The sequence below is a fragment of the Dasypus novemcinctus genome, chromosome 12 (assembly GCF_030445035.2).
Source record: "Dasypus novemcinctus isolate mDasNov1 chromosome 12, mDasNov1.1.hap2, whole genome shotgun sequence".
Taxonomy (NCBI): domain Eukaryota; kingdom Metazoa; phylum Chordata; class Mammalia; order Cingulata; family Dasypodidae; genus Dasypus; species Dasypus novemcinctus.
In genome coordinates, this window is record NC_080684.1 from 108,714,127 (window position 1) to 108,733,338 (window position 19,212).

The window sequence follows — 19,212 nt, forward strand, 5'->3', positions numbered from 1 at the left end:
CCTTCTAATTGCCACTTAATTAGCAGAGCGATCTTTTAAAATATCAAGCCGTAGTGTGCTACTTCTTGCTCAAACCCAGAGTCACGGGCATGGCTCTCCACCTCTGTCAGGGTGGTGAAGGTCTGAGGACCCCCTACACTCCATGTGCTTCCGTCCCCTGTCCTCTCCTGACCCCTCTTGTCCAGCCGCCCACTGCGCCTGAGCACTCCTGGCACATGCTCCCTCTGTGCCTCCCCACTGGCTACTCCGCCTGCCCAGGACACTCTCCTGCGGTGTCCACACGGCTCATCCCAGCTCCTCCCTCATGTTTTGCTGAGTGTCACCTTCTCTGCTGGCCTCCCATGACCTGCCACAGTAAACATAGCCCCTCAACCCGTCCCACCTCCCTTCTTTGCTTGTCTTTCCCCTAGCACTTGCAGCTCTGATGTGCTGCTTCGCTCACCTTTCACATCTGGTAGCTGTCTCCCTCCTCCTGACCGGATGCTCCACGAGGGCAAGCGTGTTTGTCTATTTTTCTCTCGGTCGCATCCACAGCCCCTAGAATAATGCTTGGCTCACAGAATGCCCTCGATAAGCGTTTGTTGGATAAAACGCATCACACAGAAGCACGAGGCTTGGGGGGGTGGGAGGGCTGGAGACCTGGGTTCTGGAGCTGGGTCTGTCCTGTGGCCTGGGCTACGACTTGAGTCTGTTCTTGTGGGGGTTGTGTCTATACTGATTATAATCCTGGCCCCACAGGCAACCTGGAGTCAGCGTCTGTGAACAGGACACCTGATACCTGGAGGAAGTCCAGGCAGGAGGCGAGGAGAGGGGCTTGTGCCCGTGCCCTCATTTCAAGCGTGGGCAGATTCCAGCACGTGAAATGAGAGCTGACACCCCAGACCTCAACGTTCTACCGGAGAACGTTCCTGAACGCCTCCTGTGATGCACGGGGGTCCTGGAGATGGCCTGGGAGGCAGGCAGCCGCGAGGCCCTCCAGCCCTTCCTTCCGCAGACCCCTGGCCGAGGGGCTTCCTGGAGCCTGCCTGGTGGCGCTCAGCTAACCACGCGGGACGCTGAGACGAGCGAAGCGTCCTTCCGACGCTCTGACGGCTGTTCCTGGCCCCTGCCCCGTCTCCCCTCCTGCCTCGCTGCCTCTCACACAGTTGTCTGCTTTATTCCCCACTGAGGACTGAGGCAGCGAGGCAGGGCAGGAATGTGCGAGGGCAGGAAGCAGTGCCCGCTGTGGGGATGGTTTAACGGGGTCTTTCTCAGGCCTCCCGAACACGGAACTGAGGCTAATTAAATACCAGTTGTGTCGTAAAATGCTCTCAGGATCATTCTGATTTTAAGTATTTATCAGGTCTGTTTAAACCTCTCTGAGTGGCACTAAAATGAATAAGTTGCCCACGAGAGCACAGTTCTGTTAGCTTCTATGTACAGCCACAGACTCCTTGTTAGTGGGCTTTTAAATAGCAGGCTCAGAGCTGCAGCAGCCGCCCGGCCGAAGTCGCAGCCTCAGGAAGCAGCGAAGTCCCCAGGCTGCAAGTTTCTGAGGAAGGCGGGGCAGGGTGCAGGCAGGGTCAGCGACGGGTACCATGATATTCGTGCAGGAACATTTACGAAGACTTCGGACTTGCATGCAATAAGGACAGAGAAAATGCCATCAATTAGCATTTTTTTATGGTGGAAACTTTGATAAATCAGGCCATGGTGCAGATGGAAAACGGCCTGGCCCCACTAATGCAAACATACGGAATTGCTCGCTGCCAGCCCACACTTCCAGGGGAATATTTAATAGTTTAGAGGAAATGTATTGCTTTAATATGACTTGCCTCCAGAAAAGCATTCGGTGGCGACACGAGGTGCTAACCCTGCTTTGGTTTCCATGTTGCTCCCGCCATGGCCTGAGAAAGGATGTTTCCCAGGAGCCGCGGGGAGCGTGGCTGGGAGGACGCCCCATCCATCGCCCATGGCTCGGGGCCCGCGCCTTCCCAACCGGAGGTGAGGCTGGAGCGCTGCTTCTGGACACGGGCCCAGGGAGAGTTTGTGACTCGTGAGGCCCTCAGGCTTGTCACCAGGTGGAGGTCACTTTCTCCTGGGAGCTCCCCCTGGGGACCTGGGAGAGGCTCTGGCTAAGGAACTCAGTGAGGAGCTGTGGCTCTAAAGGGGTCCCTGGGGGGGGCTTCACGAGGGGCTGAGGCCATGAGGTTTCCTTTCTGTTCAGTAGTAAAACTTCCCATCAGCTGAGATGGTGGCACCGAGCAGGTGTGGGCTCTTCTGAAGTTCAATTGCTAAGACACCACGGTGGGTTTCGAAGAGAGAGAGTGTTTATTCGTGTACACAAGCAAAGGATGTCAGTGGCCTCAGATCGCCCCAAAACCGCCTCCCTGTTTGCAGAATTTCTAATATTTTATAACCTCAGGATGCTAATGAGTAAATGGAGTAGCGTTTGCACAGTTCTTTCATTAATAAACATTAAGGGGCTGAATCAGGATGGGGTGGGTACCGAACTTGGGGGGAAGTCACAAAGTTACAACCATTTTCAGAGATGGAGGCATTGGGAAGAAGGAGATACCAAAACAAAGGTCAGTGGCAAGGTGTTTCATATGGAGGTCAGAGGAAGGTGGAGTGGTCACCACTTCAGCAGAATGTCCATGTCCAAAGGCCAGAACCATCTGGAGTCATCATTTTAGTAGAAGGTACTTGTATTAGTCAGCCAAAGGGGTCCTGATGCAAAGCACCAGAAATCGGTTGGCTTTTATAAATGATATTTATTTGAGGTAAAAGCTCACAATCACAAGGCCCTAAAGGGTCCAACTTAAAGTTACTTCCTCACCAAACTCTGTTGCCACATGTTGGAGCAAGATGGCGGGCGACGTCAGCGAGGGTTCGGCTTTCCCCTTCGTCTTCAAGCTCGTGGATCCAGGTTCTTCCGATCTCAGCTGCAGGCTGGCAGACGTCTCTTCTCTCTCCCAGGGCTCGTTTCTCTCCGGGCTCAGCTGCTCTGCTCTCTTCACAAGGTCAGCTGTGGACTATCAGGCTCATCTCTCTTGCCAGGGCTGCAAGATGCTCGTGTATCTTCTCTGTGTCTGCTTCTCTGCGTGTTCTTGATTGAGCGTCCATTTATATAGCCCACCAAGGGGGTGGGGACCCAACCCTGATGATGCCCTAAAGTTGTGGTCAAATCAAACCCTAATCGTAACATAATTTAATCAAAGGCAACTCAGCTGAATCTAATACAATCAAAGGGCACCGAGCCCAGAGGAACAGACCAGGGTACAATCAGGGGGTCGCACTGTCAATATACTTCAGTTCCCTTCTGCTTTGGTTGCAGGGTGAGAATTTCCCCAAGCCGTCGAGGATTCTTCGAAAGCAGCTGTTTTGGTGGATGAGGAGCTTCTCGGAGTGGAGGTGCAGGCCCGCGATGCCCCTTCCCAGGGCGGGGTGTGTCGGGGCTGCACTCCTTGCGCTCCTCCCTGTGCTGACCGCCTCCTGGCCGGCCCCACTGGATGGGAGAATCGGGACTCGGGCGCCCACCGGCCTTTACAGCTCTGCCTTCACAGCCTGGCTTCTGGCTATATGGGGAAGGTAGAGGAGCAGAACCCAAGGGCAATGCTTTTCAAAGGGCAGGCAGCTTTCCTTTGGCCATGAGCACTCACCCAACGTTTGGGTCACGATAGCACCTCATGAGTGTGCTTGCTGCTCACACTGCAATCTCGGGGACTTCAGATCTGCTTCCCGGTGGCCTCAGGAATTGTGCCCTTGGGGGCCTAATTAAAAGACGTGTCCCAGAACGCTATAATCCTTAACGATCTTGGGGGACCCACAAATCGAGCTTGGGTGATTCCTTGGCAGGAAGCTGGGGTGCGAGTGAGCAGGAGGCCTCCATCCAGGCGGGGCCTCGTGGGTGCAGGTGTGTGAAGGTGGGGGTGTCTGTGGGGGCTGGGGGTCGGTGGCAGCCCTAAGAGCTGGGCTTGAGGTCTGACCAGGGGTCATCCAGAGGGCGGGGCCACTGAGCCCCCTGGGAGGGGGCTGTGGCTCTGTGTGTCTCCTCCGGGAGCAGGGAGCACTTCCAGCTGTGCTCTGAGCAGGGGACACTTGGAAGGTGCGAGTGCGAGGAATGGACGAGGTCACCTCGGCTGAGCATGCGTGGCCCAAAGAGGGCTGAGCCGGAGGCCAGGGCAGGCCGGCCTGCAGGGCTGCATGGAGGAGGAGGCACCAGAAGGGGCCGAAACGAGAGGAAACTCAAGAGAAGGAGGCATCACCAGAGCCAAGGGGAGGAGAGGCCTTCTAGAAGGGAGGGGTAATGGCAACCTGTCGGACCGGGTGTCGGGGAGCCTGAGGGGCAGGGCGCCAGGCTCTCGGCCCTGGGGCTCCCCAGCCCTCGCTTCGTACAGCCATCCACCTCTTTGGGCACAGCAGTCCTTTTCTGAGTTTTCCTCTCCATCCTATGGGCCCATCCTGGCTCCTTGGCTTTTCCCACCAGCAAGAGCCTGAGCTCCGAGCCTCCTCCTGGGTGGTCCCTGGGCCCCAGGGCAGCCCTCTGCAGCCCCCCGCCCGCACCGCTCTGGGGGTGTGCACGACCTCCTTTTTCTCGGACTCTGAGTTCCTGGGGGGCAGGCACGGCTGATGCTTCTCCAGCCCCGACCCCAGCAGAGGCGCCTGGAGCAGGTGTGGCCAGGCATGTCTGTGCCCCCGACCCCGAGTCCTGGCGCCCGGCCGCCCCCCGTGAGGCTTCAGGCTGCTGGCACCGAAGGGCGCTGCGGCCCCTGCACAGGCAGCTGGGCTGGGGGCGTTGATCTGACCCAACAAGCTGCAGCGACCGCCCCGAATCACGGTCTCTTCTTTCTGACATAAACACAATCTGTTTCCCCAGAAGCACTGCCATAAACAGACACCCGGCGCCCAAAACCGAGGCCCCACCCGCTCTTCACGCTCGTCGCTCCTGTGCTCATTTCCAAAGCTTCCTGGAAACACCACGCTGAGGGGGACACGGGGGAGACCTCCCTGGGGGTGCACCGGCTGTGGTGCTGGCCCCTCCAGCACCTGTGTCCACGACTCTCACGGCCCTGGTCCCGTTGGAATGGCAGGGGATGCCCTTCAGGCCCGTCTCCTCGCACAGCCCGGCCGTGGAGCTCCTCTTGTCCACTGCCCCTCGTGGCACCATGCTGTGGTCAGAGAAGAGGCGGTGGAGCTCAGAGACATCAAGTCCCCGATTGAAGGCCACACAGCCGGAAGGTGAAGGAGAGAGGCTCAGGGCAGGACGGAGTCCAGTTCCCAAGCTCCAGCCCCCGTGCCCTTCACGTGAGTCAAAGGAGTCATCAGCCAGAGGCTGTCCTCACTGAAAATGCTTCTGGATCTTTCCAAGGAGGGCACCGAACCCGTCGGCGCACTTCTTCGCCCTCTCGCCATGCAGCGCCATCCATTTTCCTCATTAAGTCTTAGCCTATTAATAACCAGCCATTTGTCTTAATTCAATGAAGAGATGACTGATGGTGTTTGCGGCGGTTCCACGGCGCTCCTGAAGGTGATGGATGCTGGCCGCAGCGGGGACGCCTCCGCGAAGGCCCGTCCTCCTGCTCTGCCGGGGAGGAGCTGGATTTCTCTCTGTCTCACCAAACGCTTTATGGGGGACAGAATTTTTTTTTTAATTATACATTCAATATCCTCAATAATCAAATGAAAAAGCTACATTTTTCCTGACGTGGTGGTCCTGACTCTCGTCCCAGAGGCTGCGTTTCGGCCGGCTTTGGGGTGGGGGATTTAGGCGCCTCTGTCCACTGAGCCACCAGCTGCGCAGCCACTTGGTAGCGCATTTGCAGGGGAGCCGCGGGGCCATTTCTGCCTTAGAGATGGGGAAACGTGGCCCCGGCGTTGCAGCGAGGGACACCCAGGTCTGCTTTGAGTCCCAGGGCAGCCCTTCCTCTCCGCCAAGGGCAGAGTTCGCCAGCTGTGTCGTTGGTCACGCCGTGGGCAGGTCCTGACACCCGCCTGCAGCCCCGAGCGGAGGTGCTAAAGCAAGCCTGTCGCCGACGTCCCTGCTTCCGGCCCCTCCCAGATCTCCCCACTCCCTGGGTCAGAGACCGGCTGCCCGGCCGGATGTCCGGGGGCGGTGTGATCTGACCCAGCCTGCCCGACACAGCCTGCTGGGGCCTCCCGTGGGCACCCTCTGCTCCGCCCCCGCTCTTCACCAGCCTCCAGAACCTTCTCCACGATCTGATCTCGCTCACTACGCCATGCCCTCTTCCCCTTAAATGTGTGGATCCTGCCCGGGGCGGGGCTCAGGATTCTCGCCATACCTCACCGCTCCCCGGCAGAGGAGGCATCCAGGGCCCCCTGCCCCTTCCCAGGCCCCCTCCTCCGTCGGCTTGCCCTCGGTGCTGTGTGCTGGCCTTGAGCCACGGGCCACGCAAAGCACCGAACGGAGACGAGACGAGCACGGAAGAGCGCGCAGCGCAGCAGGAGCTCCTTCTCCTCGGTCCCCGCCTGCCCTCCGGACGCCCGGCCACACGCCGATAGGGGACGGTACAAACATACCTTTTTGGAAATATCCTCAGAGAGTGAATTATTTTGTTCCTTATTTTAGCCAAGCTCTCACAACCCTGGAAAAGAGTTCTAATCAATAGGCCGTGAAGATGATGAAAACCTATTACCAGGAAAGAAACACATTATTAGGAAGATCAAAGGATAATAAGGCTCCGAGGGAAGAAAGCGGGTGCCTTCTGAACTCTGGTCGACGGGTACCTGGGCTCAAGGTTTAATTTTTTTTCCCCTAAGCATGAGTCACATGTTTAAGACGGTTCCCTTTTATGTATCTGCTCTTCTCTAACTCTCTCCAAAAATGAAACCACAAATTTTCATTAGGTTTTTTTGGGGGGCACACTGCTAGACCTCCTGAGAGCAGCTGATGGCGCAGGCCTGTTCGCACACATTGGGGTGCTTCCTTGCCTTCCTGAGCTAGGGCTGCAGACACAGAGATGGACAAAGCTGCTCCAGGCCTGACTACGGCGCTGACCCAGAATCTCCAGGAGGTCTCCCGGGCACCTGGAACGGGGCTTTTCCTCTCGGCAGCTGGCGGCGGCGGGCACTGTGGGCTTTGCAGTTCCAACCTGCACCTGAGAACCAGGGTTTCCCGGAACCTGCCTGAGGGGCTGAGGCATCACAGGCCCAAATCACTGAGGGGAATGGAATTAAAGTGAGGATCTGCCCACCCTGTGTGGGACACCAAAGATGAGCTTCTAGTAGAAGCTTCCAGGCCCTGGAGTCTGCCAGGATCACCTCTGGGTTGGCGTCTTCAAGGAAGACTCTCCCCAGTTCTGGAGGTCAGGGGGACACCAACTGATGGAGGACAGAAAGGAGGAAAGCCCACCACGGGGAGACTCGAGAGAATGCAGTGACGTGGATGAGGGAAGAGGATGCATCCTAGAAAGCTAGGCAGAGAAACAGAGCTCCAGAGAGAGCAGTGCTTTCTCAACATCCCTGTCTGGGCTGTGGCCAGGACCCAGGGTTAGGGCTGTCAGATTTAGCAAAGGAAAATTGTTCCACGGGATGTACTTATACTAAAACATTATTCCTCGTGTGTCTGAAATTCAAGCTTCGCTGGGTGCCCCGAGTCTTACCTGGCACCTAGTCCGGAGTCCTTTCCTTGCCCACCCCTCTGTGGGAGAGTGGAGGGGCAGTCTCATCTGCACTTTCTCATTCACAGAGTAACTTGTTCATTCATTAATTTTCTGTTATTCGATGGGCACAGGGAGGGACATTGGGGACATGAGTGTGACTCGCACACGTCCCGCCTCTGGTGGGCTCACAATCTAGCGATAACATTTCTCTAGAGCAAGCGCATCTCAAGCTTCAGTGTCCGTCAGGGTGACCGGAGGACTTGTGCAGTCGGCCGGCCATTGCCCCCACCCCACAGATGTCCGTGTCCCCATCCCCTGAGCCTGTGGCTGTGTGAGTCACGTGGCAAAGGGGACTTTGAGGATGGGACGAAGTTGAGGACTTTGAGACGGGAGAATGTCCTGATGTCCAGGTGGGCACTGAGTCGTGAAATGAGTCCTACCGTGGAGAAGGCTTCCTGGCTGCGGTCAGAGACGGCTCCGACTGGGGAGCAGGGTCGGGGGGCCAACATCACTGAAGAGGGAGGGGGCCACGAGCCTGGGAATGCAGGTAGCTCTAGAAGGTGGAAAAGACGAGGTTTCTCCCTGAGAGCCTCCAGAAAGCATCGCGGCCCTGCCGACGCCATGACTTCAGCCCTGCAAGACCCGTGCCAGACTTCTGACGTACAGCCATCAGACAAAACCACCCGGTTGTTACAGCAGCAGTACAAGACCGATACAGCTGGTCAGACCCAGAGTTTCTGATTCCACAGGTCTGAGAGGGGCCCAAGGCTTTGCGTTTCTAACACGTTCCCAGGGGTGCCGATGCTTCTGGCCTAGGCACCCCGCTGTGAGGACCACTGCGCCCTAAAGGACAGGGAGGCTGCGCCCTTTTCAAGGGGAAGGAGAAGGAATGGGGGTCCTCACTTTTGTTGACAGCTGCCCTCCAAAGACTTGGGACAGGACTTCGGCGTCGCACCCCCAGGTGGGGAGCTGCTGCAAGCCTTGACCAGGCAGCCTGGCAGGGACCAGCTGCCCACCTGCCTCATTCTCAGACATCCATCCCGGGGGTGGGTGGTCCCGTGTCTAGGGTCTCATGAACAGTTGGGTTCTTTGATTCTAGGGGGCCACAAACGCAAGAGAAGAAAGCTCCAGGTGGCCCAGGGGAGAGAAAACAGGGCATCTGCTACGGAGCAGAAAGGGCAACCCTCTTGGGGTCCCAGGCAACTCGGGCAGTCAGCTCAGCCTTGCGTCCCCGCGCACCTGTGATGGAATGACGGTGGCGGGCAGGAAGGAGGGGGCACTGACTCCTGAAGGATGCGAGCTGCCCTGGCCACTTGGTGACCAGGGGTGGGGTGAGAGGGCCCCCTGAGCTGCTGGTGGCCACAGCCCGCCTTGCCACGCATGCCAGTGGCCTTTGGGGCAGGCCGGGAAAGGAGCTGCTCGGCCGTAGGCGTGCACGTGCACCCCTGTCTCCCGCTGGCCTCCTTCCCTTCCCTGCTGCGTGTACACGGTGGATTTATACACAGCAGTGGCCCACCCCTCCCCGTCCATTCCAGAAGATGCCTCTTTGAAGGCAAAATAGATTCCAGAATGATCGTTCACTGAGACACATGCATCAGCGAGATGTCCGCCATAAAACTGAAATATCATAAAATCGCACGACGTGGTCCTGGGCTGGGCAGGGGCCGTATTTCAGCCGAGAACACGGCCCGTGCTGAACACGAGCAGCTGGTTGTGATGAATGAGGCCCCGGTTTCCGCTGCAGCGCGCGTGCCGGGGCGCGTGAAGCGGCCGTTCCGTCAGCTCCCGGGCTGGCAGCGAGGCAGGGCCGGCCGCCTCGCCCGCGTCCGTCCTGGGCTCAGCCGCCACGCGTCTCCCCCGAGAGCCTGGGACGGCGAGGCCGGGAGCAAGGCATCGGGCATCGGGCGAGGCCCAGGGAGTCTGAGGTTAAGGGGGTCCTTGCTGTGTGCTGCTGCCCTCCCACGAGGCCCTCCTGCTGGAGGGGCGGCTTTGGGGCTCCTCTCCCCAGGCCGGGCCTCCACGCCTGGACCGAGCGCAGCCGCGTCCGATCAGGACACTTGCTGGGGCCTGCTGGGGGGCCGGGGGAGGAGGGCGAGGGTGCTCTTAGCCCCCTGGGCTCCAGGGCGACAAGGGCCTGATTTGATCCCCGAGCCAGGCCTGGTCCACGCTGCGATGAGGACACAGGCTTGGAGGGCAGGAGCCCTGGAGCAGGACGCGGGGATTCAAGCTCGGGCTCTGCCTCCCGCCCCTGCTCTGCAGCGCGTGACAACGCAGCCCCCCTCGCTCACTCACATTTTACCATCAGTATAAGGCGTGGAGCCAAATAAATGGGCGCCGTGGTCACATGGGCTGCGCCGCTGCGGCACCCCTGGGCGCTGCAGGTTTTGTCCCTGGATCGTTCTAGGGAGGTACCGCAATTGGGCAGTAGCCAATTTCCAAGGTTCAGAGAGGTCACTCAACTTGCCCAAAGGCGCTCAGGTGTGAGTTGCAGGTGCAGGCTGGGGACCCCCCACCTGACCCGAGCGGGTCGCAGCTCACAGGGTGGGCTTGGGTCAGTCGCTCCTCTGAGTCTCGGGGCTGTCACCTGCCAGGGGGGGGGGCAGGGCTGAGAAGACCCAGCTCGTGGGGCGGCGGAGCCCCCACCCATCAGGGCTTCCCAGCAGCCCCCGGGAGCGGCTCTCACCTCCGATTTCCAGCTCCCACTGTAGACATCAATAAAGTATTGACTGATAAGCGAATGTATTAAGATGCTGAGAAATGGCTCCAGGCACAGAAGGAGTGACTTGTTAGTGTGAAATACAGACCCTGGGGGCACCAGGAGTTCTCGCCATCACTGGTCCTGATTCTGGACTTTGTTCTGGGTGAGAAGTAAAAATAAAAACAGGCCAAGGCAGGGCTGAGAACCGAGGAAACTGGATTCGGGGCTTTGGGGAGAAATGGGACCTGTGGATGGGGAGAACACCCTCCACCCTGGCCAGCAGTGCCTGGCTGAGGAATGTTCTCCTGCCTTCCTTCCCACTGTGCGCCGCCCTACCCCTGCACCGGCAGCGGCCTGCGCCCTTTCCTCTGGCCACAGTGGGGAAGTCCCGGGGCCCGGCCTGCTCCCCTGCACTTGCCTTGCTCGGGCAGCCCCGTCTCGTCTCGGGTGGAGCCTGGGGTCACCGGGGCTGCTGCTTTCCACCTCGCCCCTTCCGGTCCCTTCCGGGCTCGGCACCATCCCCACCCTGCACTCACCAGTGCCGCCAACAGCCGCCGCCCCAGGCATGGGCTCTGCCTCTCCAGGCCCACAGCTTCCAGCGCGTTGCAGGATTCGGGGGGAAGTGAGGGGAGGACGTGGCGGCACCCCAGCTTTGGAAGGAATGTTCCCCGAATAACGGCACATGTTACGGTGGCCGTGCCACCCCCAGAACCTCCACTGCCAGGACCCCAGATGACACTCAAGCAGGTTGAGCTCCGAGGAGGGGTGGCTGGGCTGAGGTGGCTCAGGGGCAGGGGTGGCTGTCACCCAGCCTGCAGACGTCACCCAGCCTGTAGGCGTCACCCAGCCTGCAGCAGTCACCCCAGTTTGCAGCGGTCACCCAGCCTGCAGCCATCACCCAGCCTGCAGCCGTCATCCCAGACTGCAGCCATCACCCAGCCTGCAGCCATCACCCAGCCTTCAGCCATCACCCAGCCTGCAGCGGTCACCCAGCCTGCAGCGGTCACCCAGCCTGCAGCGGTCACCCAGCCTGCAGCGGTCACCCAGCCTGCAGCGGTCACTGAGCCTGTAGCCATCTCTCCAGCCTGCAGCAGTCACCCAGCCTGCAGCGGTCACCCAGCCTGCAGTGGTCACTGAGCCTGTAGCCCCCACCCTAGCTCACGGCGCCTGTCTTCATGCCCAGGTCCCCCTCACAGCCCCCTGCCCTCCCTGGCGCTCAGTGCTCCCTCCTTCCTGCCGGCCCGGCACCCAGCTGCCCCGCCTGCCCCCCTCCAGCCCCCTGGAGCTCTGGCCTCTCCCCTTCTCCTCGCCCCTCCCCCTCATGGGTCTCCAGCACCCAGCTGGCGCCGTCCTAGCTCCAGGGACGTGGGCCTCCCACGGCGCTGTCGGCGTCTGCCTGCCCCCTGGCAGCGGCCTGCTCCTCTTGGGGAGCCCCTCGCCCACTCCTGGGCCCCGGGGTTGGAGCCTGGAGGACGGCCGCGTGTCCTAGAGCAGGCGGTTCCTGCTGTCACTCTCCCCTGCTCCCAGAAGGTGGGCACTGGGCCGGGAGGAGCCAGAGAGAAGCAGGAGGACGTTGGCTGGGGCCCCGGCTTCCCCGAATGTTTCCTGGGCGCCCACCTCGGCTGCTGGCTGCCGTCTTGCCAGGGAAGGGCCCCGGGTGCTGCGGGCAGCACAGAGACTTACGTCCCCTGGCCCTCACCAGCTGGCCCTGAGCCGGCCCTGCCCGGGGGTGTGGCCCTGCTGGGGACCACCTGGCTGGCTACCGGGTGGGGTTTCCTGCACTCGCACCTGTACAACCTGCAGGTAGTACCTGTGATCTGTCCCGCAGGCTTCCCAGCTCCACAGGGGCGGCCCTCGCTCCGCACGTCACCGTCCAGGCGTGCCCGGCCCGGCTGAGCCACGGGCTCGGGAAGCACAGAGGACACGCTGCCCGCCGGGGTCCCCGGAGCAGGGCCTGGCCTTCGGGGCCCTGGGTTCTTTCTCTGCAACCTTGAGGGAAATGGCCGCCCCGCCGTGTGCCGCCGGCGCCGCGCTCTGGGCTCCTGGCTGTGGAATATCTCCTCCGCAGGACGACTGCCAGCCAGCCCTGCTTTCCGGTCTGGGAGGTTGCTATGAATTGTGCACTTGATTTTGGCAGCTGAACGCACTGATTATACAGCTACCGAGTCTAATGGGCATGGACTAGAATGTTCTGAAATATATATGTATGAGCCACTAAATACGGTGAGTCATCATATTTCCCAACTTTTAGGCAAGTTCAGTGCCAGGGTACGTGATCCATAAATCAAAGAGCTTCCATTGTGCCTTCGCAGAGAGGGGATGAGGGGGGCACCGAGGCTCTGTTAGCGCGGGGTCGGGGGGAGGGAATATATTTCTTTCTGTCAGAGAATGCTCGGGAGGGATAATGACGGGCTTGTTATCCCTGTAAGAGCTGAGACGGGCCTGACAAATCATCTTCAGCAGAATGTTCTCCGAGGAGCATCCCCGGGGGAGCAGGGCGGACGCGGGAAGCACCGCCAGGTTGCGGGTCCCAGCGGGGGGCGGCGTCCACCTGCGCTGCGTGGTGTGGGGCGCCCGCGTGCGCTGTGCGCGGCGTGCCGGCTGTCGTGCTGCGTGCTTTGACGCGGCAGGCGAGTGTGTGGGCATCGTGTGCACACGTGGGGGCTCAGGCGCGCAGGTATGTGTCCAGGAGACCCCCCGCGGGCAGTCCTGGGGAGGGCACTGCAGGCTCAGCAGGGCGGCCTGGGCCCTGAGGTGCCTGGACGGGCGCAGTTCGCCGGGGGGCCCACGGCCGCCCCTCTCCCAGGTTCCCAGGTGGCCCCCTGCAGGCCCTCGCTCGCTCCCTGCAGGGCCCGGCCTCTGCCGAGCCCACGCCCTGTGCCCAGGGTGCCTCCCCCACCGTGCCCTGCTCCCCTGGCCGGAGCCTCGAGGCCCGGCTCTAAGTCCCCTCTCCGTGGCGTCTTCCCTGCACGCCCAGTGCGCCCTGCTGGGCCCCCCGTATGAGCCCGGAACTCGACCTCCTCATGCACGTGGCTGCGACGGGGTCGCTTCTGTGCCCGCGCGGGCCAGCAGAAGCCCCTGCGCCGCCGCCAGCCCTGTGCTGCTCACGCGCACTGGGTCTCAGAGGGGCGGAGGCGTCCTCGCCTCTGAGCCAGGGGGTCTCCCCCCTCCCTCCGCCCCTCCCAGGGACCTCGGCCGTTCTCCTGGGACACTACTGCGGGACATACAGCGCTGGTCACCCTGAGCTCCCCCCGGCCTGGGCTGCAGCTTTTCGATTCCCCGGAGCTTTCTGCCTGAGTCCAAGCCCCCTACTCAGGGTGTGCCTTCCCCTGCCCCGGAGGGGGCAACACCTCACAAAGCTCCTGCAGCAGGCCCACCTGTCCCTGCCCCCTGGGTGTCTGCCTACCCCCAGCTCATCCCCGGCCCACCCCCAGGGACCCTCAGTGCCATCGGTGACTCAGTCCCCACCCGGCCAGGGAGGTACCCAGCAGTTGCTTCCATCTCGAGGAGGAGGAAGAGTAGGGAGAGGAGGGAGAGGAGCGGAAGGAGAAGGGAGGAGGGGAGGAGGGGGAGGCGAAGGGCCAGGCCCGCCGGACGGGCTGAGCAGGGCTGGTGCAGAGGGGGCAGTGGGGTCTGCACTGGGGCTTTGGCTTCTGCTGCCGCGTGGACGGAGGTGGGAGAGCCGGCTCCATGTGGGGGCCAAGAGTTCAGGACTGGAAATCATGTTGCAGAATGTGAGCTGGACGCCCCCAAATCCACACCCCCTTCTTCCCTCGTAACAGGGACAGTGGTGTGCCAAACCCGAGACCCCGATTCCCAGCATCCCTTTAGTAAGGTGGTGGCCATGGAGACATTAGCAGAGGTCCTGGGTGGGGAGGGGGCTTCCAGGGAAAGCCCTCTGAGGGCTGGGCAGCCCTTCTGCCCCCGTGTCCTTCCTTCTTCTCACTGCCTGGAACAGCAAGCCGGGAGCTGGAACAGGAGGGCGGGCAGTGCTGCAGCCACTGCAGGACAGCAGACGCGGCCTGGTCACTGCCTGGCCCTGGGCGGTGTCTGAGGCCCCAAGGCCCCCCCCTGCCCTGCCCTGCCCACCCGGAGAGACAATGGCGGGCGTTTTACAGAAAAGGAAGTGACTCCCTCGGTTCAAGCCCCTGCACTTGCAGCCTGTTCCTGCCCAACTGAGGCTGAGCTAGGCTGGAGCGGCCTGGCCCGGTGGACGGCGCCCAGCCCGGCGGACAGACCTGCTTAGAGGGAGCTGCGCCGCCGGGCATGGCGGGAAACCAGGGCACCAGCGCGGCAGGTGGTCCCTGCATCCGGAGACCCTGAGGTCACGGCCTTTTAGGGAAACGTTGGGGTGTGGGGAAAAGCAGGGCAGAGCGAGAGCGGGCGATGGTGCGGAGTGTGAGCGGTGCTGCTGCAAGAGCAGAGGCGCCGACGCGAGCCCGGGCCTGCCTAGACACTTGACCTGAGAGCCAGGTGATGCTGATGGCGGCAGGTGAGCCTTCGGCAAGCACAGGTGGGGGCTGCGGGCAGGTGTGGTGGGCGTGCCCCTGTGCCTGCGGGAGGAGAGGGCCGGCTGCTCCCGCCCGCCTCCTCTGGTGTGGCCAGTCAGGCGGAACGTGAGTTAGTGTGGGTGTGAGTGGGTGTGCGTGAGCGAGCGTGTGAATGTGTGTGAGGAAAGGCGCCTGTTAGTGTGTGCAGGTGTGGGTGTGACTGTGAGTATTGTGTGAGTGTGTAAGTCTGAGTTGTGTATGGCCTTCAAGGACCCTATTTCCAAATCAGATCATGCGCACAGCACCGGGATGAGGGCTTTGGCGCGCCTTTTGGGGCCACAGTCCAAACTGCAGCAGGCGGCTGGGAAAGCCCCGTGCTTTCTGCTCGGAAGAGATTTCCTGACCAGCCTGGGGAGGAGGCCGGACGCCACGGGCCCTGGTGAGCAGGACCTTCGTTGGCTCTTCTGTGAAGTGGCGAGGAAAGAGCTCTCCTTGTTTTCTGGGCAGAGGAGGAGGGATGGGGGGAGGCGTGGAGCAGAGAAGTGGCGAAGCCTTGTGCGCCCCGGGGTCACCCCCTCCCGTTGCTCCTTGACATCTTGGCTTTTCCCAGACCCCACCTGCGTGGGCGTGAGCGGGTCCAGGAAGGGCGCTGGAGGCTGGTGGCTGGTTTGGAACCAACGCTGTGCACACGAGTGTGAGCACAGAAAGGCCCCTGTGACATGAGGCTTGGAGCGGGGGGTCCCGACTGGCGCCCGAGGTCCTTGCGGGCTTCCCACGCAGACGCCGTAGCGGCACCAGATTCCAAAACACCCACAGGGAACTCAGTGCATCTAATAAGAGAGGTGAGCGGCGGCGTTTTTCTTTGATGCAGGCTCCCTTTCACTCTTTTTTCTAGTTTGTGCTGTCCTTTGACCCCACCCGTGTCTGGTTTCCTCTTTTATTTCATCACATTGACCTAGTTTATGATCCATCCGTACCAGCCGGTTCAACCCCCTGCCGTGCGCTTGCACTCTCTCCCTTGCTGGCTTCATTTTCTGTTTGTGCTGCGTCTTGCTCTGGTGGCTTGTATGTTGCTATGGCGATTTTCAGTCGTGAGCTTGGATTTGGTTCGGTGTCTACTGTGAGAATCTGGAGCTGAACATGTGTGAGGACCTGGAGGGGCCTCAGGTTCCTGGTAATTTTCTCCTTCCGCCATACGCAGGGCTTGAGATAAATGCATCTGTTGACCCTGCTTCTGCGGGGCCGCCCCTCCGTCTCCAGCCATAGCCCCTCCCCAGGTCGCCCGCCCCCGGAGCCCTCCCTGAGCCCTGCTTCCATGAGGTCCTCCCAGGCCAGCTGTCAGCCACAGGACAGGTGTGTGAACGTGCCTGCGCTGAGGGTCGGCTTGTCAGTTCATTCTTGTTTCATGCCAAGGATTGCTTTACGTGTTGGAAGACTAGATTATTATGTGCATACTAATTTATAAAAATTTTTCATCCTCTCACTCCTCATGCCCCTGGGTGGTGTCAGCAGCTAAAGCTAAATCTAATCCTAGCGCCACTGGGGAGATGAAGAAAATGAACTGTTTTTCCATGTTAATTGGTGTGCAGAGGATGGCCAGGTCTCCTGGGCCCACGCCTTGGTCTTTCTTTTTCTGTCTCTTTTTTTCACTGTTTCGATTCCATTTATTGCCGTATTTCAGGGGAAGAACACAACTTGCCACAATCCCCCCAGCCCCTTTCTCAACCCTAACGCTCGATTTATTTATTTTTATTAGAGAAGTTGTTGTGGATTACAGAATAATCATGCACAAAACAGTTTCTCATGTACCACCTAAGAGCACCTTGCATTGGTGTTGAACATTCATTGCCATAGATGAAAGCACATTTTTATAATTTTACCATTAACTACAGTCCATGGCTTAACTTAGGGCTCACTGTTTGTGCCGTGCAGTTTCATGGATTTTTAGAAAATTTATTCTAGTACCATACATAACGAGCTAATACTGCCCCTTTTAACCACACTCAAATACATAATTCAGGGCTGTTAATTCCGTTCACAATGCTGTGCCGCCATCACCAGCAGCCATCACCAAAACTTGCCGTTGTCCCCAACAGAGACAGCACATTTCAAGCCGTCAGCCCTGTTCTCCCCCCACCCCATCCCCTGACAACTTAGGACCTGGATTCTGTCTCTGTGCCTTTGCTTATCCTAACTATTTCGTGTCACGAGAGCGTACCCATCGGTCTTTGGTACCTGGCTTACCTTGCGCTGCTGATGTCTTGTTCTGATCCAAGCCGTCGCTCCCATCTCCAGGCCCCTGGCATATCTCTCCTGTGGAAGGCGTGAGCCTCTGCAGGGTGACCCACCCGCACGGCCGCACCTGGGAGCCATGTGTTTACAAACGGCCTGTCTCCTGGAAATAAATCTTCGCGCTTTCCCCAGGAAATATACTCTATAAATCACTCTGGCATTTGAGATGAGGATCGCCTGCTCCCACTCCTCGGCCTCTAAGTACGGCCCCCCACGCTTGCTGCTGAAGCTGGGTGATGGCATCGCAGCCCGTCCCAGAAGGTGAAGGGGTAGCCGCTTAAAGATGAAATCTGCCGCATCTTCAGCCATCGGCTTAGTCACTGTGGAGATGACTTTGCCCTGTAATGTGAGGAAAACATGCTGCTGCATTGAGATACTACTGTATACCTGTTAAAATGACTAAAAGGAAAAATAAAAGCTGACAGTATCAAATGCTGACAAGGCTGTGGAGCAAAACGACCTCTCAATCACTGCTGATGGGAATGCAAAATGGTACAGCTCCTTTAGAAGACAGTTTGGCAGTTTATTCCACTGTTAAAAATAGTTTTACCACCTGATCCAGCAGTGGTGCCCCTAGATACTTGCCCAAATGAGTTGAAAGCTTATGTCCACATAAAAACCTGCACACAAATGCTCTCAGTGGCTCTACTCATAATTGCCCCCAACTAGAAGCAGCCGAGGTGCCTTTCTGTAGGTGAACGGATAAGCAAATTGTGGTCATTGAGTACAGGTGGATATGATGACTCAGTGATGGAATGAGATGAGCTGCGGAGCGTGAGAAAATGCCGCAGAACCTGAAACACAGACTGCTAAGTGCAAGAAGCTGGTCTGAGGAGCCCACCCACCGCAGGACTCCAGTAGATGGTGTTCTAGAAAAGGCAAAACTGTAGAGACAGTAAAATGAGCAATGGTGCCAGAAGTTGGAGGCGGGGAACTGGGGGAGGGAAGACTAGGGGGAGCAGGGGGTGTTTTTAGGGAAGAGAATCTGTGCTGAATGAAAATGTAACATGTGCTTTCCACAAAACCCATAGACCTGCACAACCAGAGTAAACCTTAGTGCAAACTATAGACTTGAGTTAATAATAATGTATCAATTGGCCCATCACTTCAGTTGTAACAAATGTACCCTACTAATGCAAGATTTTAATAACAGGGGAAACTGTGAGCCTGGTAGAGAAAGGCATATGGGAACTCTGTACCATCTCTTCTATTTTCTGTAAACCTAAATCTGCTTTAAGAATAAAGTCTATTGATTAATTTTAAAAAGCTACAATGAGATACCATTACACACCTATCAGAATGACTAAAAAAAAAACAATAGTGATGAGACCAAACGCTGGTGAAGACCTGGGAGACTGGGTCACTCGTCTCTTCCACGTGGGGATGAAGATGGTGCAGCCGCCCTGGAATGCAGGCTGGAAGTTTCTTACAAATCTAAATGTACAGCTCCTCTATGGCCCAGCAATTTCACTCCTGTGTATGTAACATCAAAGAAATGAAAACTTACATTAAGACAAAAACTGGTACATGAACCCGGATAGCACCTTGATCCATACTAACCCCAAACTGGAAGCACCCCAGAAGCCCTTGCAAGTGGGTGATGCTTAAACAAGCTGTGATGCAGCCGTACTGCCCAACTCAGCAAGAAGAGGGAACACACTCTTGATACTTGCAATAGCCTGGATGAATATCCAGGGAATTATGCTGAGTGAGTAAAAAATGTCAGACTCAAAAAGTTGCATGCTGCGTGATTCCATGTATATAACATTCTTTTTTTTTTCATTTTTTTGTCTTTAGTTTTGTGTTACATTAAAAAAATTTGAGCTCCCCATATACCCCCCCACCCCCCTCACCCCACTCCTCCCCTCATAACAACAACCTTCTCCATCATCATGGGACATTCATTGCACTTGGTGAATACATCTCTGAGCACCGCTGCACCTCATGGTCAATGGTCCACATCATAGCCCACACTCTCCCACGTTCCACCCAGTGGGCCATGGGAGGACATACAATGTCCGGTAACTGTCCCTGGAGCACCATCCAGGACAACTCCAAGTCCCCAAAACACCCTCACATCACATCTCTTCCTCCCACTCCCTACCCCCAGCAGCCACCATGGCCACTTTCT

General features: G+C 58.6%; 1 long non-coding RNA gene across 2 annotated transcripts; it reads right to left on the reverse strand.

The window, feature by feature from the left end:
- Window positions 1-2,289: 2,289 nt before the first annotated feature.
- On the reverse strand, window positions 2,290-12,401 carry LOC111766511 (uncharacterized). Of its 2 annotated transcripts, XR_011650337.1 has the most exons (7): window positions 12,110-12,401; window positions 10,836-10,949; window positions 10,285-10,458; window positions 9,894-10,185; window positions 8,042-8,154; window positions 6,520-6,628; window positions 2,290-5,604 (listed from the first exon to the last, which is right to left on the reverse strand). It is a non-coding gene; the product is annotated as an uncharacterized lncRNA (long non-coding RNA). The 2 variants fall into 2 exon arrangements; XR_002798544.2 differs by lacking the exon at window positions 10,836-10,949 and having other exon boundaries at window positions 12,110-12,342.
- Between the last annotated feature and the right edge of the window lie 6,811 nt (window positions 12,402-19,212).